Raw genomic sequence first — 26,619 nt, forward strand, 5'->3', positions numbered from 1 at the left:
CTGATGACTCGGGGCATCACAGAATTCCCCCACAACCCTTCACACTTCTGTGTTAATGGGAATGATGACATACCGGTACCATACACAGCGCCATCACTGGGTGTCGGCTTCAGCGGATACACAAAGAAATCAGTGCACTTTTTGACCTTGATATCCAGGTTCTCACGGCAAGTGTTGTTTCCTTTCCCGTTGTTTTCATTCCCGATGAAACAAACAATACCCGCTGAAGCTATTCAGGATATTCGTTAAATCATATACGGATCAGGTGATCCCTGCAGGAGAATTCAGTCATACGTGACGTGTCGTCTCATGTACTCTCCACATTGAGAAATGTGGAGCCATGGTTTGCAACTGAGCACTCCATAGAACCATATAACCATAGAAAACTACAGCACAGAAAACAGGCCATTCGGCCCTTTTAGTCTGTGCCGAAACATTATTCTGCTAGTCCCATTTATCTGCTCACGGCCCATACTCCACCAGACCTCTCTCGTCCATGTATCTATCCAATTTACACTTAAAAGTTAAGAGCGGGCCCGCATTTACTACATCAGATGGTAGCCCATTCCACACTCCCACCACTCTTTGAGTGAAGAAGTTCCCTCTAATGTTCCCCCTAAACCTTTCCCCTTTCACCCTAAAGCCATGTCCTCTCGTACTTACACTCTGAAATACTCGTTTATTTAGTGGTGATGTATTTCACTCACGGCATCCCCTATGCAGGCTGGAGTTCATCTGCAGTCAGATCCCATTAATTATGCGAGGGTCATCTCAGCTGTAATTCACGCATATGAACGCCCTGTAGAAATAGAAAACTGTCAGAGCCTTTCCAGTCATAACCTTCTCCCTCTTCCTCATCCTATCCCTTGTTCTCCTTCTCCATTTTGGCGATGCTCCCTGTGTTTTATTCCCAATTTCTCTGCACGATAGTCCCTGTCTTTTCAACTTCCACCATTAGCTCGCCCGTTATTTCATCTCTCTCCAGTTCTATACCGGTTTATATCAGTAGTTTGTTGACAAGAAAAACATTGTTGTACTGAAACACAGCGAAGTCATATGCTTCCTTTTTTCAACTCTGTCGCCACCTTCGGACTGGTCCCTCTCTCCCCTCACATCCCTCGCTTTTTCTCTGTCCACATTTGTGGTCCTGGTCACAATCCGTCTCCTCGCTTCTTCCTCTTTTTCGCTTTGTGCACTCCTCCACGCCCGTTCTCTCTCTGCCCTTTGCTGCTCAACATCTTCTCTCTCCCCGTGACTGGGAATGCTCTACGTATTTCTCCATGATATGTCCCTCAGTTGCAATTTTCCGACCCCTGTTCTCACAGTCAATAGCATCCCGAAAGAAGAGTTTGAGCTGAAGTGTAGTGCGTGTTTGAGATGCAGAAATAGAGACATAATAGAGTTACGCTTGGCGAATAAATTTTGAGACGGCGAGATAGCGGAACATCTGTGTAACAAGAAGACCCAACAGCTTCATTTTGGGGTGTATTTCACACGCACATTATCCTCACTCTGCTGCTTTAACCTCCTGAGAGCCTTACTTTCCTCTCCATGTAGTACACGGGGGGTGGGGTTTATCCCCACAGTTCAGCACTTTTACCTTTGCTGAGGTTTAATGTCTGCCAGATAACGTCACAATCTGGAATCTTCTATTCACGTCCGCTCTTCTCCTATAGAGGGACGGGGGAATGTATTTGTCTTCCTCTGGGATACCTCCTCCTGCCAGATAGAACGTGTTCCTCACCAGTTACGCCTTTCCCTCACCGGTTGCATTGTTACCAGCAACACCATTTTCCCTGCACAGGGCCATTCCATGGAAACCCCCCCCCCCATATGGTTGTGTTCTGATGCCCCCACGTTTGCGAACACGGATCTTACCCAGAGCTTCCAGCCTGGACCAAGGGGATTCCATTTCCCACACTGTACTGCAGCGCCTTCCCCCACCACATGTAGCATGGGTTTGTGCAACTCACAGCGGTTTCACCCACACTCATGGGTTCATTTTCTTCAATCCTGAAGACACAGTAACTTCCCACTTCTATGTATGTGATTGCACGAAGGTTATAATTGCTGAAGTGTTTCAGGGGCCGCAACTGAATTTGTCTCTTTGTAAAACCTGACAGTTGTGTTTGGAAAGTCATCGTTTTCTGAATTACTTATTTCGTTCGATAAGTGCGGTGTCAAATCGGACACTCCCTCTGACGAGACTCAGTGTTTGACGAAGAAACGGCTGCTATAAGTTTCAAAGCATCAAGAAAATGCGCTTTGAATGTGTTCTGGCACTCACTGAGCTCCTTCTGAATGCGTGATCGATTTTTGAAAAAGCAAAATAATTTTTGAAAACTGAATTAAAAACTAAAATTACCGGCAGTGTTGGTGGAAACAGTAATTAAACATTCAGGCATCTGTGCTCACCACTGAAATATTATCGCTCAGCACAAGGAAATAAACACCGAGTTTTTGTGGATTCGAGGACCGGGTCCTTTCCATTGATTATCTGATGCTGCAAACCACACACAGATGTGTTGCAGAACTGGTATAACTGATGCTGTACTACTTTCGGACGGCACATTCCACACTCCGATGCCTATCCTGCTCCGTCCAGTTGATGTCCCGTCATCCAACAGATCGGAGAAACACAAAAACCGGGGTCGGACTGAAGTGAGGGTAGGCACGAGAAATACGGTATGGCCCAAGAATAGATTCCCGTCCCTCATATCAGTTATTAATAATTAAGCACTTTATTGTAAATGCTGTTTTCAATGATACGTAGTTGTGTCCAGAATTAAGCCAAATCTCCGGCCTCTCGGTGAACACAATGAGGGATTGAATAAGAAAAGAGACCTGAGCCCACTTTAGCTTCTGGTCTATGGTATCTTCGACGATCTTTAGGTTCAACGGTTCGTTGGCGACCACGCAATTGAATATTAAGATTAAAGGATTTGAATGCAACTTGGCCGAGATGGTCATTGCCTTGGATAGTTTAGTTTAGCGTCTATTTCTTACCAATTGTCAGCACACGCCTGACTGTCGTCTGTATCTTCCTTAAAGCAAGCGTGTGCTGCTTCATTATATGCGAAGCTGGAAGTTGGACTGAAGACCATTAAGTCATCAGTGGTTATTTCCTCCCCAGAACTTGTGTTGCAAGGAAGGTCATTGATGAAGCAGATGAAGATGGTGGGTCCCAAGGGACAACTCCGTGGAACTCCTGCAGTGATGAGCCGGGCTGGGATAATGGACTGCTGAGAACGACAAAGATTTTGCATTGACAGCGAAATGAATCCAAGTGCTCCGAACGTTTTTCTTTCTTTGGCTTCCAATGATTTCAGTTTTACGAGCACTTGTTGATGCCACTCCCCGTTAAATGCCGCCTCGATTTCAAATGCACCCACCCTCCAAGTTGCAGGAAAGGAAGTGACCCTGGAAAAGCGGTTGAATTATAGCTTAACTCCCCAAAATAACTTTAGGCTCTGAAACAGGTCCCACAGACCGGAGCCTGGGGAATTTCACTCCATTATTTATAAAAGAAAGAAGGTGTAGCGACTCACCGTCCGAGCAAGCGAACTGGCTCGGCGGTCGGGTAGCGCGTCGTCGGAGTGGCGAGGCCCAAGATGGCGGCGGGCCTTCGTCTTCCCCGAGCGACAGGGAGAACCCGCGCGCGGGAAAGGCTTGATGACGTAACATATACGTCATTGCCGTTTTGAGTGGGCGGGAACAGGTTCTCTTAAAAGGGCCGCGCAAGGCGGGAAAATAAACCAGTTCTTGTTCTGAATCCCTTGTACTAGTGTCTTATTTTTCCACGTCGCGGTAGCAGCAGCTACAAAGGGAATAAACAGGGTCTTACCGAGCACTTGGTCCATTAACGGAAATCTGGTAAATCCGAGAATTAAGTGTGAAAGATATAATAAGAAAACGCACAAACCGTTAAGGAGCTTGGACGATGTCAGAACGGGTTAAGAAAGGAAAGTAATATTTTACATAATCATTGGATTATGTTGGAGAACCTGAATAAAGGAAAAATGGGGAGCCAGAAGATGAGCATTACCGTTTTCAGAACAGATCTTTTAGGTGCCTTTGTGATCAGAAGTAATGTACGCGGATTGGTGTCACAATCCACACGACAGATTGGAAATTGCTGCAAATAAAGAACTCGAGTACAGGAATATTTCATTCTGGGTGGTCGGTTGTGGCTCCTGGGACAACCTATAGTTCGATGTTCAGCACCATCTATTGACAATGTTTATCAAAGAGTTGGGTGAGAAAACTGCACGTGATGTCTCCAAGTGTGCAAAGAACAGAGCTGGGGAATGTGGTGTGTATGTGTGTGTGTGTGTGTGTGTGTGTGTGTGCGCGCGCGTATGTGAGAGAGAGAGGGAAATTACGTGTGGAGTGTGAGATGGGAGGACGATGAGAACGCAAGGAGAAAAAAAAAGCGACAGGGACATCGAGGAAAGATATACAGGCGGATTAGGATAAAGGTATAAAACCGACAGGGTTGTTGTCGCGGGTGACTTCAACTTCCCCATTGTAGACTCAGGCGTCTTCAGTGAAAGAGGTTTAGACGGGGCAATATTGATTGGTGGATCCAGGAGTGTTTCTAAATTAGTATGGAGATAGTCCAATGAGAGGATGGGCCATATGGACCTGGTGTTGAGAAATGAGCCTGGCCAGGTGACTGACTGTTCAATGGGAGAACATTTAGTGAGCAGTGATCACAACGCCTCAGGTTTAAAGATCCCTTCAGTATGGACATTGCGGAAGAATATTAAAATCTAGCAGAAGAACTTCCAAGAGTATTGGGCAGGAGGTAGCCAAAGTTAATTGGCAACAGCTGTTTATGGGAAGTCCACATCTAACGTATGGATGGTGTTTAAAGGCCAATTGAAGAGAATGCAAGATTGGGATCTTCCAGTCAGTGGGAAGGACAAGGCTGGCAACGTCCGGGAAACTTTGATGTCGAGAGAGGAACGTGAATTTAGTCAAGAAAAAAATAGGACGCGGAAGATTTAGGAAGCTAAAATTAAATGGAACCTTGAGGATTATTGTCACGAACCAGCAACAAAAGAAACACACTGAGCATGATTCAGTGTTAAAAACTATTTTATTAATCACTATTTATGATAATACGTAAAATAAAAGTAAAAATGTTAGTATGTTAGAATTCAAAAATGTTAAACTTCGAACGTTAACCCCAAAACCTAAACTCTTCGTGTGTGTGTGACAAAGTCCCGAACTCCAAGTTCCGGAATGGTTCTTAAAGTTCAGTTCCGCAAGCCATAAGGTGAAACATGAGCAAGGGCTTCTTCAACAACCACCGTTGTCTGAAGATAAGACGTAGACTTGGAGAACATAGAGAGAGTAAATACGAAATCCAAATGTTCCACGATGGAACCCAAACGACACATCAGTGTTTACTCGGTAGTGACTTCCTCACCCCAAAACGCATCCGAATCGTGGTCGTCAACACACAAATACCTGTTTCCTTCTACAGGTCAGCAACAAAGTGAACTCCACCGGATTACTTCCAACTTCCATACATGGATTTCAGTGGCAGACACCGTTATAGTTTCTCATCCATACGTCCTTTATCTTCTATTGACGTAAACACGCCCCACACACACATACACACACACTCTCTCTCTTAAAGGGACTTTCACTGAGTCCGTAACATTATGAAGAAGATCGAAAGTAGGAGAGTTAGGAGAGATCATGAACAATCCTTGGCAAGTAGGATTAAAGATCATCATGAGGCATTATGTACACACATCAAGAACAAGAGGATAACTAGTGATATGGAAGGCACACACAAGAATAAATGAGAGACCATGTGATCAGTGGCGGAGGATCTGGGCGAGGGTGAAGACAATGCTATTGAGAAGAAAATCATAAGGTAGTATTTCATTTAATGTTGAGCAATTGAAACGTTTTGGTGTTCCGAGGAACCCGCGTGTCCTTGTAAACAAAACACTGAACATTAACATGCATGGTCGGTGAACAAGTAGGAAGGCAAACGGCATATTGGACTTTATTGAATGAAGATATTATGTTGGACCCTGATGGGATATACGAACCTGTAACATACGAACATATGGATCGGGAGAGAGTGTTAGGTCACTCGACCCTTCGAGACTGCCTCAGCATTCAGTAAGATCACGGCTGATCTGATTGAATGCTGAACACATTCTAGCCTCCCTCCGTGAGCTTTCACGTCTTGTTGATTGACCATGTCTCAAACGCCATCTTTAGAAATATTCTCAAACTCCACTTACACCGCACGGGTTTGTACTGTGAGGAGAGATTAAACAGCGTGGGCCGACACTGTCTGGGGTTCAGTGAATGAGAGGTGATCTCGTTGCTCCTCGCACATTCTGGTGCACCGATTCGAGTTTGGAGCCGATATCGATGTTAACATGTGACAGTAAGTGAAAATAAAATAACATCATGTGGTGGTAATATGAAACAGAGACAAGAAATGCCGGAATACTGTGTAGATCAGGAGGCGGCTGTGGGAAGAGAAAGGAGATGACTTTTCAAGTCAAAATCACTCCTTGCAGTTTAAAAGCTTCTTCTGTCCCCATTCCATTTCTGACGAAAGATGTTTGATCTGGAACGTTAACTCTGTTCCACTTCCCACAGGTGCTCGGTATTTCTTGTGTTTTCTGTTTTTGTTTTTTCAGCTCACCAAGGGAAGGCCAGTTGTTTCATCCTGTCCATGTCGGCGAGAGGTAATCAGTCGACGTTTGGGTTAATCCAGGACCACTGCCTCCGACAGCAGCTCGAATGTAGAAGAGGACATATCGTCGGCAGGTTAGTTTGACTGAAAAATGATCTCTGTGTGTACGTGAGTGGTAGAAAATAGGGAGAAGCTGATGGGAATGTGGTGAGAATAAAATGGGATCGGTGCAATTTGGTGATTGATGTGTGAACCCAGTGTGCCGAAGGGCGTGGTTCTCTGCTCTATGAGTCTATGACCCCGATCCTTTACAGAAAAGCTGAAATTGTGGCGAAGAAGGGAAGGAATTTGTCAGGATCATGTCACTGCTGGAATATCCCAGCTGTGAGAAAAGTTTGGTTCAGTGACTTATTACTTATCTACGACAGAAGAATCTGCAGGGAGATTTATTGATAGTTTATCTGCATTTATGCAATAGTTAAATTCGGATAATGGAGATAATTCTAAGTTAGCAATTGAAAGTTACAAATATCGCTGAATATGTTAGGTGCTTCTGAATAAAGTGTAGTGAGAAGGAAGATGTCAGGCTCAAGATACAGGGAAGTAAACCGAGAGAGATAATGAATGTGCGGAGACTGAGAGTGAGTGCGAGAAAGAGAAGAGACAGGGCAGTTATAGATAGATAGATAGATAGATAGATAGATAGATAGATAGATAGATAGATAGATAGATAGATAGATAGATAGATAGATAGATAGATAGATAGATAGATAGATAGATAGATAGATAGATAGATAGATAGATAGATAGATAGATAGATAGATAGATAGAGAGAGAGAGAGAGAGAGAGAGAGAGAGAGTTACAGAAAGAGAAACAGGCATACAAGGAGAGACAGTGAGGAGGGAGGGGGCAGAAAGAGAGAAACAAGGGGAAAGAGAGACACAGACAGAAAGACAGACAGAGCGAGGGGAAAGAGACGAGGGCCGGAGATATGGTAGAGAAAGAAGGAAAATAATGAACAGATCAGACAACATCTGCAGAGAAAGGAACAGGTTCAAGCCCTCAGGTGGGAGACTTTCAAAACGGTGAGTAGAGCTAACCAGGTGATGTCAAGCTGCAGGACCAGGGAAGGAGGGGCACAGATGGGGCAACGGGGATATCCTTGAGAGAGTAAGGCCAGGGCTGCCGTCGGTATCAGCTGGAAATGGCTGTTTCAGAGCTCTGCTCATGACATGATTTCTACTTTTTCTCGAGGGTTGGAGATGTGGGGTAGGGAGAGTGCAGGTAAGTACTTTTCTACACCATGTATCTCTATGATTTAATGATTTTCCTTAACTGATTCAGCGGTTATTTCACTGCGTTCTTCAGTTCTTCTCTGAATTGCTCTTGAGTCACGGTTTAAATACACATGTTGGTGCAGGTGCTGAGAAACTGCAGCATTGCAGATGTGCACTCTGTGATATAACGGGGATCCGAGACAGAATAATTGTAAATTCTGGAAATTCGTCGGTAGATATAAAATACCACCTGTGTCACCCACAACAGGCATGAAACTGCCGGTTATACTGAAGAGTAAAACCATGGATTTCCTTCGGTTCTCCATCTCCGGGTCCTTGTCATTCTCTCCGTTGCTGCAGCCCCGGAGCGCCCTGAGGACTCGACTGGCCGCTAAAATCCGTTTGAACGTCAGAACATTGAGCAGCAAAATCAGTAAGAACGGGACACAAGGGGTTACAATGCGGTGAAACATCTCAAATGCCGACAATGCAGAGGATGTGTAGTAGCTTGGTTTAACGACACAACGCCAGGCAACATTATCAATTATTTCTTCAGGCTTGTATATGAAGTACCAGGGGACAGTCTCTAAACAGCCCAGCGCACTCACTGTCCCTATAACCACAGCCGCCGTTCTCTCGATGCAATATTTTGTTTTCAGATTCTCACAACAAATGGTCACAAATCGATCAAAGGTGAAAACGACTGTCAGCCAGACAGAGACCGCGGTGCTTACAAAAATCATCCACCTAACGAGGCAGCACACGGGAGTGATGAGGAGGAATGATCGCGGAAAGTATATCACAGACGTCCACCTCAGCAGAGGGCCCGAGATAACGACCAGGAGATCGGCCGCTGCCATTACCACCAGGTAACGAGTGACACATTTGGAGAGACCGCACCTTCCTCGGGACAGGATCACAATCGCCACCAAGTTAACTGTAAGAGAGACAGAGAGCAACAAGTTGAGAAAATAAGAATCAGACCTGAAGCCAACTCAGCAGTTTGACGGGATCCAGAGATGTTTCCAATTTATTGTTGGATTCAGCGCTAGAAACTGGTTCATCTGTCATTTGATGGGCCGAGAGAGGCTTCAATGACTGTCGGGGAACAGAGTGAACAGAAAAATGAGTTTCATCTGTCCATATCGGCAGAAGATTTGCAGCGTCAAATGAAATAAGTTGGATCTGACTAAGGATTCCTTCATGTTGTCCGAAATTGGAGGTGGGGCAATAACGGATGGATTTGGTTTTAGCGGCGCAGTCCACATCTCATAAGGATGAAATGAATAAACCTGGCTGCCGATGACTGGATTCTTGCATTCGCCAATCTTCAACTTCCCAGGCGTTCCCTGCAAACGACAGAACGGCAGAAGGACGGAATAAAATCAACAAATGCTGGAAACACTCATCCAGACCAGAAATATCGGTGGAAAGAGAAACCAGTTCACGGTTAGGGTCAGCGACCACTCCTCAGAAATATTCTGAGAAAATCCCCTGACCCGACTGTTACCTGGTTTCTCTTTCCACACACGCTGCCCGGGTCTGAGGGATTCCAGAACGTTCTGATTTTGTTACACATTCCATCATCTGCCACCTCAGTGGTTTTACAATAAAAAGACGGCTGATTCAACAGACACGGTGAAGTCTGGTACAACCTCACTTCCAGACATGTCGTCTCCCACTGAACCATCACAAACAGGAAGGTGCAAGGATTTAAAAGAGCCAGTAGCAAGCTCGGTGCAGTCGTCAGACGTCTGCAGTGATGTCATATACAATGGAGCTACTTTTCACAATATCGATAACTAGCAAACATAATGTCAGTTCTGTTATTGGAGCCGGGAGTATTTCACTGAGTTATCCATCAACTGCCTCATATCCAGTCATAACTCATACATTTATTAAAAATGTTCCACAACTGCTTCGTTCTCCAACATGGAACTCCTCACAACTGCTGATCTGTTACCAGCAGCCGATGGTTTGATTGCTGCTCCAAACCCAGAAACACGCTCCCAGTACATTTGCAGACAATCTGCAAAAAGCTGCTACAAGACCAAAAGCACAGGGACCCCGAGCATTCTGTTATTGATAAAAAAAGAACAGCTTGAGGAACGCTGCCTGACCCGCTGAGGTCCACGGATGCTGCCCGACCCACTGAATGCATGCAGGTTTGTTTTTAACTACAGATCCCAGAATCTACCCTCTCTTGTGTCTCCATTCCATTTTTAAAATGCCGGAATGCTGTACTTGAACGGGTGGCTGTGTAACCCTGCGAGAGAAACAATCACATGCATTAGAATTAAACACCAATTCCTCCCAACGGTAGCTGAGACAGCGGCTTACTTGGAATTCCAATGGCTGAAAGAACAGTATAGCAAATGTCTTGTATCCGCCAGATTACTGGAGTTCCCATGTCAGTGAGAAGCTGTGACTCCTGTTGCTCCGGAATACACAGCTCCTGCAAACACTCTGAACTGATGAACTCCAATAGGCTCTGATTTATACAGAGGATGAGTCTCCAGTGGCACGGTTATACCCCTGACCATTGTTCTCAGTTACAGTTACCTGAACAAACACGTCACTTCAATTGCATTGTCCCTGGTGTAAATATTGGGGCGATTGTACACAATAGACCACAAGTTCTTAGCATTACCTCAACAGTGTGTCTGGTGGAAATAAGGCCTGCAGCTTTAATCACACGTGACTAAGCTTTGCCACGGAGCGGATCCAATTAGAGTTTTCAGTTTTGCATTAGCAAGGTATCCATCTGTAAATGGAGCGGTTTCTCCCCAGTGTGCAGTGAGTCCAGCGATACTGCCTGAGCCCTCCCCTCTTCCCCTGCAGCTTTCCAGTTGGAACCTCCTTCCTCAGTACTTCTGTGCCCTCCTGGACGCTCACCCAACCTCGACCCTTGGTAAATAGCAATAGTAATTACCGCTCTCTCTCTCCAGAACAGCGCAGGTCCCCTCACCATTACTCCTTCTCCAGTGTTACCAATACTCTGAAGTTTCCCTCTGCAGAGGTATTCCCTGTTGTAAGCAATCCCTCGCTCGTTCAAGGTGTTGGTTGCAGTGTGCGCAAATTCGTATTGCGTGCAGTGTCTGATGTGCATCCATTTTGACTGTTGTGTTGAGCTCCCACCCATTCTGTGAGCAGGTGAATTGTGGTGTGAGCAACTGGTCTGTTGTTTAAAGATATTATCTGTTTACTCCTCTTCTTCTGCTGCTTGTCTCCGTGCTGTGACCATTTTACCCGGTATCCCTGTGGTGAAGTGTTGGTCCGATGGTGCGGAGGCGGAGCTGCGGGAATGGTTACCAGGAGGGGGCGCAAGGCTGTGTCGAGTTTGCAGCGTTCAGAGCTTTTGGTGGTGAGGGAATGAAGGTGATTTGCCGAGCCTGCTCCTAGTTGAAATATTTGCCAGACATATGAAAGCGGCATTAATGTACAGGTGCTGAGACAGTTATGTGCTAAAGGGTCATGTTGGCAACTCGGTACTGATAGAACAAGTAGCAGAATGGTTTGATTCATCCACATCTGGATTATAGGCCCAGAAATGCTCCTGAACTAACCTCTCTGCACCAACGTATTAGCGCCGGGCAATAAATGTTCTCGACTTCAACACTGCCGCTGTCTACTTTAGGAATTCAGAGTCAGTGTTTCTTTACCTTATTCTGTGGTTCAATGCCCAGAATCCCACTCAGAGCAACGCGCGTGTGTCCACATTCACCCGCCGCACCCACCCTCAGTAATACCAACTACAATGGGGCGTACACACGGCCACACCACCAAAATGGAAACCCATTGTCACCGTACACAGACAAAGGCACAGACACACACACACACACTCGGTCAACATGATGGAGACACCGAGACACAGAGCCTCCTACAAGCAGAGAGACAGAAATTCACCAACTGCTATTAAGTGGGAGAAACGAACAGCAGTGGGCGTAGCCATTTACAGTTTTCACAAAAGTTAGATCGTCGACAGTCACTCTTGCTGGTTCATCCACAAAAGGAAACGGTTTAACACCCCACTACCCGTGTCCGGTACACCACGACAACAGAGGTCTCGAACAACATTACCCAGGTCGTCACTGACTTCGGCTTGCTCTCGGTACCTTCACGCAAGTAACACACACATTTTAGACACACACACATACACACACACATACACACACACACACTCACACACACACACACACACACACACACACACACACACACACACACACACACACACACACAGAATGTTCTCAAGTCATGCAGAGCTGGGTCAGAGTAAAAAGTACAGTGAACAGAAGAGGGATTGAAACAGTCAAAAGGAAATGTTGCAGAACTTGGAGAATTGTGAGCACAGTCTGCGAGAAAGCAAAATAAAGATGATAAGGGACGTCTCAATCTGCAAAGGAAGAGGCGGACTGGTTAAATAATGTAAAAGAAACACGCTTGAGAAATGAATGGACGTAAGATGGATGGAAGACAATTAAAAAGACAAGAAGATACAACACTAGATGAGTGTGTGTGTGTGTTTGTGAGAGAGAAAGAGAGAGAGAGAGAGAGAGACCGAGAGAGAGATACAGAGAGAGAGAGAGAGAAGAATCATCCAGATTCATCCAGCTCGTACCAGCTGATTGTACACTGTGAGAGTGTGGGGTTCATTTCTGTTTCTGTCGGTCTCTGGCACAGTGTGAGAAGGTGGGGTTCATTTAGTACCGATCAGTCTCTGGTACAGTATGAGGGGGTAGGGTTCATTCTATTTCTTGCCTGTTGCTGCATAATTCTGGCATTCACTAGCTACATATAATTATCTATACTTATTGCTCAAACTATATTTAGCACAACTATATTGAGCTACCACTGGCTGACACTTAAATTGATTACACACATTGCCAGCTTGAAGGATGCTGATTATAATGGAGCTGTTAATCGAGAATTATGGTCATACAGCTCAGAAACAGGCCTTTCGGCCGATTATGTCCATGCAGACCATTGATTATCCATCTGCACTAATCCCATTGAAAAGCACTTGGTCGACTGCCTTCTAAGACTTAGCCATTCATCTTATCGCCTGGATAAATGTTCAATGTTTGATAGCGTACCAGATTCCAACCACCTTCTGGGTGAATGAAAATATCCCGCAGATCGCCTGTTAAGTCACTAACGACTATCCTACTCCTTGCTGTCCGAGTTTTCCCACACTGTAAAGGGGAGGATGTTCCGACTACCTGCACTACCTCCGCCCCAATATAGATCAGAACATAACCTTTTGATCGAAAGCTGCGCTGTTGATAGATTATGTACCTTCCGGCCTTACATTATGTGAGACTGTTGGGCAGATCTGTAATGTACTGCCTGTGTATTGTTCTGGGAAGACCGGTATGAGGTTGTGAGTTGGAATGTGAGGGCGGCTCTGGCTCCAACAGAACTGGAGCGCAGCAGATTGTGAAACTACTTTGTTAAAACCTATCGAATCATTGGGAGTATTTAAAGGGCAGAAGTGGAGCGAAGGTTCCCACATGTGGGAGAATCTATAAGTTGTCGGGACAATTTAAAATATGCGGACACTCAATGAGGGTGATTTCCTCAATCGTTCCTCAGTCTGTGGCACTCACTTCCTCTGAGGTAGATGGGAGTGGATATTTGAGTATATGTCAGGCAGAGGTAGACAGATACTTGCTGAGGAAAGAGGTGACAGGTTACGGCGGGTACATCTGAATGTCGAGTTGTGGATCTAATGAACTCATGGCTAATCTGACTGAATGGAGGAGTGCGCTTGCGCGGCTGCGTGGGGACTCCTGCTCCTAATTTGGATGTCGGTGTGTCTGTGAGTCCCTGTGAGGTGGTAACCAGGACTGTACTCAGAGCTCCTGCAGTGGGCCAACTTATGTTTCTGCAGTTCCCGCATAGCTCCCTGCTCTGGCATTCTGTGCCTTCAGCCAACAAACTCAAGTCTCCCGTCCGCCTCCTCAACCGACAGACCGAAGTCCTCCTACCTTCAGGGACCTGTCCACATGCTCCCCAGGGTCACTCTGCCCCTCTACACCTTCATACTTCTCCATGTTCTGTATGAACCTGGCCTTCTTTGCGCTCCCCACCTGCACCTACTCAGTTACCCCGATTAAACCTGTGCCCTCTAGCTTCCTCTAACCTCTGACCCTCATAATTTGTGCACCCCAAACAAGCACCCCCCTCCACCCTCCAGCCTCCAGCGCTCAAGGTAAATCAAAGACAGTCGAGGCAATCCCACCTTATTAATGAAACCTCATGTCCCAGGCGACATCCTTGTGATCCGCTCTGCACAAAACACGGTGCCATCATGTTCTGCTTCTCCTGTGGCGACCAGAACTGTGCACGGAAAGCCATTTGTGGCCCAACTGATGTTTTATATAGTTATCTCATAACGGCTATGCTCTCGGTTCCCTGTGCAGCTGGTGAAGTCAGATGTACAGTATCCTATAATTTCATGGGACCTCTGTATTTGTAAACCACTGCCCCTCTGTCCGGCATCTCTTTCTCTCTCTCTCTCTCCCACCCCCCCCCCTCTCAATCCCTGAACTTCCCTTGCTCGTTACAGATCCTCTTCCACAGCACAAGACTTTTCTGTGTGCGTGAATGTGGGATCACTACTTCAGATATTGGCGGTCATGTTGAATGGGAAGCAAACAAACCGGACGCTGGGTGCTGGGCCTGTCATTTTAAGAATAGGCCCAGTGAAATGAGGTATTATCTAGTCACTGGTCGTCCCTGGATGGTCAGTACCGGGTCAGCCGGGCAGGCCGCCCGTTGCTGCAAACGGAAATAACTGCACGAAAAGCAGGGAAATCTCAGCAAGCCACGCAAATCTTCTGCAGAGACAAAATCAGGGGTTTCTGCTCCGACCCACCAACCGGATGTTTTCCCTGCCGTCTGCTGACTCTCGGGTACTGGGGGAAGAAACCGTCCTCGCCCGCACTAGATGCATGTGACGCCAGGCCACCCCAATGTAGTTACCTGGTGACTGCCCTCTGAAGTGGCCCAGCAGGCCCGTCGGGTGGATCAGAAAGGAGAACAAGAGTGAAACCGGCCCGGCCGCCCAGACTTGGCTACGTTGCAGAGGCCCCCTACCCCCATCGCCTTCACTGCCTGGGCGCCAGGTCATTATCCTGGATCCCCGTCACTGAGACCCAATGGGAGCTCCCTCACCACACGGAGCGCAGCGGCCGAGAGAGGCGGCCCGGCAACACCTTCCCCAGGACAGTTGGGGAACGGCAATAACCGCTGTCCCTGCTGCTGATGCCCACAGTCAGAGACTGAGAGCAAACTGGGGGGTGGGCGTGGGGTGGCGGGGTAAGGAAACCCTGTCCCGCTCTGAATGAAACTCCCTCCGTCCAACTGTCCGCCCGGAGTTCAGGGTGCAAGATCGTCGACCTGAAACGTTAACTCTGTTTCTCCACAGTCGCTGCCTGACTTGCTGAGTGCTTCCAGCAGTTTCTGTTTATAGTTCAGGATCAGTCCTGTTTCTCTGACTTCGGGATCAGTGCTGTCCCCGTCCGTTGGGGACACACTAATCCCAGCCCATAGCCAATGTCCTTCTGGCTGCCGGGCTGTGGGGAGCGTGGTAGTCGTGGCCGAGTGGTTAAGGCGATGGACGAGAAATCCACTAGCGTTTCCCCGCGCAGGTTGAATCCTGCCGACAGCGGGAGCAGCGGGTCTGCCATGTAATCGGTGTAATTTTGAGGGGATGCTAATTATGTGGAAATTCCATGTAATAAATGACACTGTTTTCACTGCTTTTCAATGCTTCTGTTGTTAATTTGGGACGTTGACCTGGAAATTCTTTCCGTTGTAGTGGGCCTGCTCACTCCTGACCCCGTTTCCGTCCAGAAACGTTACACAAGTATCTCTCTCCATAGATGTTACTCGACGTACTGCGTGTTTCCGTCAGCTTCTGTTTTATATTGTCCTGATCCAAACCATTGACGGAGATTGTGAAAAGCCGGGTCCCAGCATCAGACCCAGATCATGGACTGACAACCCGCGAACGGCCCATTTATTCCCGTTCCCTTCAGGGTGTTTCTGCAATCGGTCAGCGCGTTCCTCTGTTGACCGAGAAGTTGGTGTTTCGAGCTCACCCAGAGACGCTGGTGATCCAGCAACTTTCGCTGTGCGTGTCATTGTCAGCTGGGTAACACTGCGCTGACCGAAGGCGGCCTTTCGCTGCTGCTGCCTCACCTTGTGGGGTCTCGAGTCCGGATATTTTGCTTCCCTTTCACCGGAATGTGTGTGTTTCCTCCGGCGACATCCTTGGACCTAACGGACTTGCCAGGTCTAATGTCTTGTTTTGATTTAATTCTAAATGGCCCCTACCCCAAAAGGTTTTCACGGCGTGTGGGGAGAGCGTGGAACATGGGCTTGAACTTGGATGATGAGCCATGGTCGCACTGAATGGTGGAGCGGGATTTGCCGAGTGGCCGCTGCCAACCTTATTCCCTGTGTTACAATAGCACTGTTTTATGCTCAACGGGTGAAAACCAGAAAAGCGCGGTCTTCTGAAATTACGGAGCGGCAGTGGGGATGTAGTGCAGTGGGAGAGCGTATGCTTTGAATGTATGTAGTCTCGTGTTCAATCCCCAGCATCTCGACGCTGGTGATCTTGAACTTTGAACAATTCCCGGGACAAGTCCCTGCAGAGAATTCTGACTGACCTCACAACTGACTCAGACTGTGAAATCCAAACCTGATGTTGCGTCGAGCCACAGAGAGCTGGGAAAGTGACATCTGACATGGATAAATCACCTGTAATGTTGCATCGCCAATTGCCAAATATTCACCTCTTTATTTTATCTTGTACTCGGGAGAGAGCAAAGACAGCACAGTGATGGTGACAGTATGGGGCAGGCAGTAAGGAACGAAGGGGGGGGGGGGAAGAGAGAGATAGAGGGAGAATGGGAAGAGACAATGTAGTAAGTGAGAGGAAAGAAGAGAAGCCACCAAAAGAAACTGTGTAAAGTCGGAAAGGAAAACGGCAAGAAAAATAAAAAGGGGAATAGAGAACGATGCAACTGTTGCCCAACAGCAGAGTGGCGCAGCGGAAGAGTGCTGGGCCCAAAACCCAGAGGTCGATGGATCGACACCATCCTCTGCTATTCTTCGGCTGAACACTTTACAGCAGAATGCTGTAACGTCACACATCACCACAATCTACATTTTACTTCACTTAGAATGAAAATCTCGCGTTTCAATATTACAGTTCCTTATGGACAGGTTCTTTGGGTAGAAAGAGGGTCCCTGTTGTGCTCTGCTATGGTCCAATATACAATGTTCTCTGCTGTATGACGCTGTGCTCTGATATAGCACAGAAAATGCTGGAAACACTCAGCAGGTCAGGTGGATTTCGAAAGCGAGTTAACGTTTCAGTGCCGGGACCCGTCATTAGAATCGGGACAGAGAGAGAACAAGTGAATGTTCAGCGGCAGAGAAAGTGGGGAGTGAGCAGTGGGGAGAACAAGAGGAACATCTATGACAGGGTGAGACCAAACACATCACGTAACGCTGCTGTGGGACACACAGGACAGGCCGGCTTGACCCATGGAAAGGGTAAATACGGAGCCATAATGACAGACGGGTGACGGACAGAAATGTCTAGTTCCGAGTCAGGGGGAAAAGGTTTGGAGACGGTCAAAGGAAAGTTTTCATCCAAAGGGTCGTTGGTGTCTGAACCGCACGACTTGAGGGGGCGGCGGAGGCAGAAACTCTCACAACATTGATCAAGTATCCAGATTAACATTTAAATCTCTAGGCAGAGACGTTTGTGGGATAAATGCAGGAAAACAGGTTTAGCACAGAAGGGAATGTTGTGGTCGGTACGGACATCTCTGTGATATGTGACCTTGTAACCCTGTTTCACACTTGTCAATGCAGAAGCACCGGCTGTAGTCCGTGTCGGAACGGAGGCGGAGTGAGGGGAGAGATTGCACAGGGTAAACATAGACAGAGAGCAGGGGGTGAATAGACTGACGTCGTTCAGTGTGAACACGTCATCTGGGCATGTTGGGATCATAGAACAGTTCAGCACAGGAACAATCCCTTCGGCCCACCATGTCTGCGCGGAACTCCATGCAGGATTAGACTGAACTCTTCTGCCTGGACACGATCAACACCCCGCCTCCCAATCTCTGCACAATCTTTCTATTCCCTGTATATCCATGTGCCTCTCTAACAGCTTGCTAAACAACAGTATCACATCTGCTTCCATTACTTCACCTGGCAGGCCGTTCCAGACACCCACCAGTCTCAGTGTAAAACACTTCTTACGTACAACTCATTTAAACTTACCCTCTCTCACCTTAAGCCCATGCCATCTAGTAGTTGACATTTCTACCTTAGGAAATATATCTGCCTGCCTGCGCTATCTGTGACTCTCATAATGTTATGAACGTGTATCAGGTCTCCTCTCAGCTCTGGACGCTCCAGAGAAAACAACCTAAGTTTGTCCAATCTCTCCTTATAGTTCATACCCTCTAATCCTGCAGCGTCCTGGTAAATCTCTTCTGCACCCTTTCCAAAGCCTCCACATCCTTGCTGAAATGTGGCGACTACATGTGTTCTAGTTTGCTGTGGGAATCTGGGACAGTGAGAACCGGAATCTGGATTGATCCGTTCATCGATTTACCGGGAAAAGGTGAGGGACGGGATTTCCTTCCCTGACCCACTGAACTGCTCACAGTTAGTGATAATTAATACAGCGCAATGGGATATCTCCAATGCTCACTCATCTAACGGAATGAATTCAGCATGCTACCCACGGATTAGTTTAAGCAGAGCATTCGAGACCTCGAGTTCTGTACAGATCGTTGTTCTTTAAGAGGTTTCCTCGTGACAGTCCCGTTGTCGGGAGATTCAAACTCAGAAACCTGCGATGGCCGGGAATCAAACCCGGGCCAACTGCTTGGGAAGCAGCTATGCTCACCATTATACCACCATCGTCGCATTAAGGTGCAGGCCATTCGGAGACTGAGCCGTCTCCAGTGTTGTTTGACTCTGTGACTCGATCACCAGTCCTCGAGCTGCGTTCTGAAGGGTCAATCCTCATTCTCCTGCAGTCCCTGTTCCGTCCAGTTGATGTCGGCACCCCCCCCCCCTCCCCGGAGTCACAGAGCACTGTGATTATTCAACCGGGATTGGACTGATGTGAAAGCCGATCCTGAAATAGTCGAAGAGCGATAAATCGCTTCCTGCCTCTCTCAACAGTAAATGGGAAAGTAAATCCAGATTAGAAATATCCTTTTCAAACACATGCAGTTAGGCCCGAATGGAAGCGCCACCTGGGGTCAGTCCTTGAACACAGTAAGTGACTGAATCGCTGGAGAATTCTGAGACCCCTCCAGTCCACAATGAGGTGGGTGTCTGAAAGGCGCCGGTTTTACAGTCAACGAATACACATCGGGATGACTCTGTGAGTTCTCCTGTACCCTGACAACTGTATGACAGGCTAAACTTTCTATCGGTTCCTCGTAAGTATAGAGTTTAGTATCCCCGCCTGTCACGCGGGAGACAGGGTTTCAATTCCTCGACGGGGACATGGCTTTTCGGTTTCCAAATAAATCTGGAAAAATAAAAGCAATGTTGACCTTTAAAAAAAATGTTAAAGCAATGGAGAGTTTGGTGTTGATGTGATCAGTTCTTTAGACATCGGGAATGTGGAACAGCCGGGCTGCAGTAAGCCCAGGCTCGAGAGAGGCTCCCGAGGAGAAGTGACTTTGCGTTCAGCCTCTTTCACAAAATATCACCTCAGCGAGTCTGTACATTAGAGCCATTCGGGGTTTTATTCAGTGACCGAGTCTGTCACTCCGATCACATTAAACCGGGACTGTTGCTGTCAGATATCAACTCCTGCACGGTCACGTTGTGTCTGTGGGGTTGTGTGGAAACGATACGCTCGGAAACAGCTGTAACACCTTACAGACAAAGAAAAACAGTCTAATTCATGGGTGCATGACGGGCAGCGATGGGCCGTCCTGACACAAGGATCAAAGGAAAATCTCCCCCTTCCCCAATTCCTCCGGAGGCTGGTTGGGATTAACAACGCACTGCCTTCGTTGATAATATACAAATATTTCCCTGCATTAGTTACCAAGAAAGGAAATCCTGATTATGAATGTTCCTTACACCAAACACACAATCAGATCCGAATAGGAGTCCCTCCTCCGGTAAGTCCTTGAACACTATCAGTGACTGAATCTCTGGAGAATACTGAGACCCCTCCAGTCACACAGTGAGGTGAGTGTCTGAAAGGCGCCTGTTTAACAGTGGACCAACAAACACCGGGGTGAACCTGTGAACCCTCCGGTACCCTGACAACCGAGTGACATATCACATACTGCCGTGGGTTCCTCGTTAGTATAGTGGTCACTATCCCCGCCTGTCACGTGGGAGACCCGGTTTCAATTCCCCGACGGGAATGTTTATTTCTGTTCCCAAAGGGTCCTAATCCGAAAAGTTTAACGCTTGGTTTTCTCCACGGATGCTGCCTGGCCTGCTGAGTTCCTCCCAGCATCATCGTGTTTTTTTTCAAACACAAGAGAAATTTTGAATAAAACAGAAGTAAAAGCGATAAAGAGATTGTTGTTGAAGTGATCAGTTCATTGGACATCGGAAATGTGGAACAGGCCAGTCTGCAGCATGCCAGGGCGGAAAGGTCTCTCATGAATAAGGGACATTGCGTTCAACTTCATGAACAGCTGAAACATTTTGTGGAGAACGATCCCGTGGATATGTTTTTGAAATACAATGGTCCCGGGTTTAAAGCCGCCCTGTCCCTCTCCCAGCTCCAGACCCTTCGCTCAGACTCTGATCAAAGTGAACTGGGGAAACGTCCGGCTGGGCTTCACTCTATGACGTCAGCCGGACATGAGCTCATGCGCCGTGTAGCCCCGACCCTGGCCCCAAATGACAGCTGGTGGCAGAGCCCATGCACCGTCTGCTGCAGCTCCGCCTGTGAGCGCCATTCCTTAAGCGAGCGGCGGGAGCGGGTTTAAAGCAGCTGGGAATAGACAGCTACCGGGCCCGGGGGTAGGCGCTGACAGCAGCCTCCTTCCAGCAGCGCATCGCTCTGGGAGCTGCTCCGCAGATTGGCTCAGAGATCGGCATGCAGTCCAGACCCGTGGCTGTAGAGGCGGCGGCTGGGGGGAAGAGGCGGACTGGAGCAGCGATTGGGCACGGAACATGGAGTGAGTGGGGAGGGAGAGGCCGTTTGCGGGCTGCGGGTCTGCAGGGCGGAGTGGGAAGGAGCTGCAGGTGATGGTCATTGCTGCTTCCTCTCCCTATACCAGGAGGGAAAGTCTCCGGTTTGGTTCCAGTCTCCTCGTGTGTGTTGTAACTGGACAGAAAGCAGGGGACACAGAGCCGGACACTCAGGGTGGGGGCAGTTGTACAAAGAGCGTCTGTTGCAGTCTCCCGGTGAGAAGTGTGGGGGACACAGTTGGAACAACCGCTGTTTGGCTCCGGTCCCACGGGAGTGGAAATGCGATCTGTGCAAATCTCCCTGCCCCATGGGCAGCACCATTCCCCGATCCGTGCCGGGATGTGGCTGTGTGCGTGTTCCTCACTTGGTGCGGAGCTGCCGCCTTCTGCTGGTCGGCAGAAGCTGAGAGCTGCAGCCCTGCAGCGGCCTCACGCACTGGCACTGGCTGCACCGGCCGCTTCACACAGCCGTCTGCCTTTTACCCCTCCCTCACTGTTCCCGTTTCCTTTTCCTTCCCACAGGGAGAGACTTCAATCAACTCTGATGTTCCCTCCTCCCGAGGCACAAGGAACAGAGCAGCCGCTCCGTCTCCCACACACCAGGTACGTTACAGAGCACGGAGACACCGACAGCTCATCAGTTCCAAGTGTCAGACAGCAGATACATTCAGTCCCACACTGAGCCCAAGGCCCAGGTGCACATTTCCAATGAAACAGTTAAACAGTAGGGCTGAACAGGGCTCCGTAAGGATCAACAAAGGTGATTTATATGTGGAACCATTGGATATCGGTCAGGTCCTTAACGAATATTTCCCATCTATATTTACCTTGGAAAAGGACATGAATGGTAGGGAACATGGGACAGAGATATCTTGAAGAGAGACCACATGATAATGTCGGAGGTCTTTAATTGCACAAATGTGGATGAAGCCCTGTGGCTTGACCAAGTGTGTCCTGGGACATTGTGGGAGTTCGCGAAGACATTGTGTGGCCCCTTGTGGAGATACTTTTATCATCGATAGCCACGAGTGAGGGGCCGGAAGACTGCAGGGTGGCTCATGTTCTGCTGTAATTTAAGGGCTGCAAGGAAAGGCCTGGGAGCTACAGACTGGTGGAGCTAACATCAGCGGTGGGACAGTTATTGGAGGGAGTTCTGAGAGACAGGATCTACCTGCATTGGGAAAGGCAAGAACTGATTATGGATGCTCAGCATGGCTTTGTCTGTGGATTATTGTGTCTTTCGAATTTGGTTGATTATTTTTTGAAGAGGCAACCAAGAAGGTAGATGAGGGAAGTGTGGTAGACGTTGTCTACATAGACTGCAGCAAGACCTTTGACCAGGGCCCGCATGGTTGGCTAGCCTGGCAAGTTAGATCACATGGGATCCAGGGCGATCTGGTCAAATGGACATTAGCTTGATGGTAGGGAACAGAGGGTCATTTTTTCAGCGTGGAGGCCTGTGACCAGACGTGCGCCACAGGCATCAGTGCTGGGTCTGATGTTGTTTATATCAGAATCATTTAGATGCAAGATTTGGATAAGAATGGACGTGGCATGGTCAGTGAGTGTGCAGATGATACTAAAATGGGTGGTATAGTGGACAGTGAAAACATTTATCTGCGATTAGAAAGGGATCTTGATCAACTTGGTCATGGACCGAGGAAAGGCAGATATATGCGAAATGTTGCATCTTGGTGAGACAAACCAGGGCAGGACTGACACAGTCAGTGGTCGCGCCCTGGGAGTGTTGTAGAACGGAGAGACCTCTGAGTGCAGGTACCTAGTTCCTACAAAGTGGCAGCACAGGTACACAGGGTGCTGAAGTAGGCGTTTGGCATGGTCAGAATATTAGCTACCGGAACTGGGACGTCATGTTACAGCTGTACACGCCGTTGGGAAAGCTGCACTTGGAGCACTGCGGACAGTTCTGGGTATCCTGCTGTCAGACGGAGGTCATTCAACTGGAGAGGGTGCAAAAGAGATTTGAGGATGGTCCCCAGACTAGGGGGCTTGAGTGATTAGGAGAGGCTGGATAGCCTCAGACTTACCTCCCTGGATTGTATGTGAGCTTGGAGAAGGTTACAAAACCATGAAGGCCATTAGTCAGGTGAACAGCCAATGCCTTTTCCCCAGGGGAGGGGAGTCCAATATTGGAAGCACAGGTTTAAAGTGAGAGAGGAAAGATTTAAAAGGGACCTGGGGGCAGTTTTATCACACAGAAGACGGTGCGTACATGGAACGAGCTACCAGAAGAGGTGGTACAGGCGGGTACAGTTACAACATTTAAAAGGCGTTTGGACAGTTCCATGGACATGAAAGGTTTACGGGGAAATGGACCAAATGCAGGCAAATGGGAACAGTTTAGGAAGGCCACTTGGTCGGCATGGACGTGTTGGGCTGAAGGCCTGGTTTCGTGCTGTATAACTCAGTAAATCTAAGTCTGCTGGTGTTCCAGAGCTGGGGGTGGGGGGCAGTGTCATCAGTGGGAAGGTTGCAGAGAGGGTTTGGGGGGCGTAGACAGGGTAGGTGAATGGGTGAGGGTGGGGCAGATGGAACAGAATGTGGGGGAATGTGAGGAGAACGGACACTTATACCTGATGCACCTTATGCTGAGGGCAGGTGTGACACACGCGTCCTGTGCCTCTCTGCCTAACTGTTCTGCAACTTTCAGCGAGATATGGACTTAGACCCCAAGATCCCTCTGGACATAAATGCTCCTGAGGGTCCTGTCATTTACTGTATACTTTCCCCTTATAGATAACCTGACAAAGTGCAACACCTCAGACTTGCCATGATTAAACATCACTCTCTTCATCAACTGTCCGGACAAATAATCAGAACAGCTCCAACTGTCCTGTCTCAGATCCGTGGTGACTCTCCTCGAGAATAATTCTGTGCCATTCTCAGTGTTGATTCCTGCCGTCCCTGAGAATTCCCCCCAGTAATTCCCCCAGCACTGCTGTGACGGTGAGCGGCCTGTTATAACTCAGTCTGTCCCTGTCTCTCTCTGTAACCACCGACACCACGTCTGCAGCCTTCCTGTCCTCCAGCACCCCACCTGTACCCAGAGAGGGCTGGGAAATGATGGGCAGGGTCTCTGATATTTCCACCAACGCTGCTCTGAACAGCCCGGGACGTGTTTATCAGGGCCGCTGAATTATCTGTGTGTAAAGGTGCTGAACAATATTTCTTCCCTCTGATCCGTCCCTCTCTCCCACTCCTCCTGCTCCTGTTCCTCATTTTCTCATTCAGCCCCTCGTGTCTGCTCCACCCGTCAATGAAGTCACGGCTGGTCTTTGACATCAGCACCACCCTCCTGCACTACCCACAGGTACAGCGATTCCCTGGATGACTAAATATATCCCAGGAACTATTAGTCTCAGCCCTGAATACACTGAAACCTGGGTCTCCACAGTCCACAAGTCAAGAATATCAATATCAACCATCCTCTGATGAAGGAAGCAGCTTCTGGACTTTGTACTTTAAGGTCCAACCCCACATTATGAGACTGTGACCCTTCACTATACACCCCTCAGAGAGCAGAAAAACCCTTCCTGTATTCGCTCTTTCATACCCTCCAGCAATCCTGCAAGTCCCCATTGGATCTCCCCTTCTTCTCCTTAAGCCCAGAGAATACAGGCCCAACCCACTCACTGTCCCCTCACACAATAAAAAACCTGCTCTCCCTGGAACCAGTCCAGTCAGTGTGGGGAACAGTCACTGCACTCCCTCTATTGCAGGTAGATCCTTCCTGAGGTCGTGTGACCAGACTTGGACACAATGTTCAAGCTGCGCTCTCACCATTGCCCCATATAATCGCAGTGAGACATCTCTACTCCTGCTCTCCAATCCTCCTGCATCACAGGACAACATCCTGTCGGCTCCCTAATGCCCTGCTGTCCCTGCATGGTCACTGCCAGTGGTTTGTTTACAAGGACACCCAGGTCCCTCTGAACATTTCACTCTGTCCCCATGGAAAAGTTCTCTCCTTTTCTCGGTTTCCACTGGGAGTGGATGAGCTCACATTTCCCCACATTCTGTTCCAACTGCCCCGTCCTCACCCATTCACTTATCCTGTCTACACCCCAAACCCTCTCTGCAACCTTCTCACTGCCGACACTGCTCCCCAGCTCTGGAACATCAGCAAACTTAGAGCCACAGAGTTATACAGCACGGAAACAGGCCCTTCAGCCCCACTCGTCCATGCTGACCAAGTGGTCTTCCTGAACTGTTCCCATTTGCCTGCATTTGGCCCACGTCCCTGTGACCCTTTCCTCTCCATGGAACTGTCCAAATGCCTTTTAAATGTTGTAACCGTACCCGCCTGTACCACCTCTTCTGGCAGCTCGTTCCATGTACGGACAACGTTCTGCGTGAAAAGCCTGCCCCCAGGTCCATTCTAAACATTCCCTCTCTCACTTCAAACGTGTGTCTCTAGTATTGGACTCTTCTCCCCTGGGGAACAGACATTGGCTGTTCATCTGACCTATATCCATCATGCTTTTATAAACCTCTCTAAGGTTACATACCCTCCAGAGAAATAAATCTTCGCCCATCCAATCTCTCCTTATCACCCAAAACCTCCATTCCCCGAAACACTCTCAAATCTTTTTTGCATCCTCTCCAGCTGAATGACCTCCGCCTGACAGCAGGACAACCATAACTGTACGCAGAGCTCCAAATGCAGATTTCCCAACGTCTTGTGCGGTTGGAACATGATGTCCCAGTTCTGCTACCCAATATTCTGACCATTGAAGTTAAGCACGTCAAACGCCTTCTTCACCACCATGTCTACCTGGGTGGGTAGGTAGGAATGAGGTAGCGGCATCCCCAGGTGTCTTCGTTCTACGACACTCCCAGGGACCAACCACTTACTGTTGCGATTCTGCCCTGGTTTGTCTAACCATGGTGCAATATCTCGCATTCATCTGCCGTTTCTCGGTCCACAGACCTCGTTGATCAAGATCCCTTTATAATATTAGACAAATGTCTTCACTATCCACTTTTCCACCCAATTTAGTATCATCTGCAAACTGGTTGACCATGCCACCTACACGGCCATCCAAATTTTTCATATAAATGATTCTGATACAAACAACAGCAGGCCAAGCACTGATCCCTGTGGTGCACCTCCTGTCACAGACCCTCTGTCTCCTACCATCAAGCCAATATTCTGTCCATTTGACCAGCTCCCCTGGATCCTATGCGATCCAACTTACCAGACTAGCCAACCATGTGGGACCTTGTCAAAGGTTTTGATGAAGTCCATGTAGACAACGTCTACCACACATTCCTCATCTATCATTCTGGTCACCTCTCCAAAAAAAATCTCGACCAAATTCGAGAGACACAATTTCCACAGACCGGGCCAGACTGACCATCCATAATCAGTTCTTGCCTTTCAGAATGCACGTAGATCCTGTCTCTCAGAAACCTCTCCAATGACTGTC

General features: G+C 48.1%; 1 protein-coding gene and 1 non-coding gene across 3 annotated transcripts in view; one reads left to right on the forward strand and one right to left on the reverse strand.

The window, feature by feature from the left end:
- Nucleotides 1-26,619, forward strand: part of LOC127579506 (NACHT, LRR and PYD domains-containing protein 3-like) — a 776,460-nt gene that overhangs the window by 56,219 nt on the left and 693,622 nt on the right. The gene's annotated exons all lie outside the window — the stretch shown is intronic.
- Nucleotides 18,842-18,913, reverse strand: trnag-ccc (transfer RNA glycine (anticodon CCC)). Its single transcript has one exon. It is a non-coding gene; the product is annotated as a tRNA-Gly (tRNA).

This window comes from Pristis pectinata, chromosome 17, assembly GCF_009764475.1.
Source record: "Pristis pectinata isolate sPriPec2 chromosome 17, sPriPec2.1.pri, whole genome shotgun sequence".
NCBI classification, from domain to species: Eukaryota; Metazoa; Chordata; class Chondrichthyes; order Rhinopristiformes; family Pristidae; genus Pristis; species Pristis pectinata.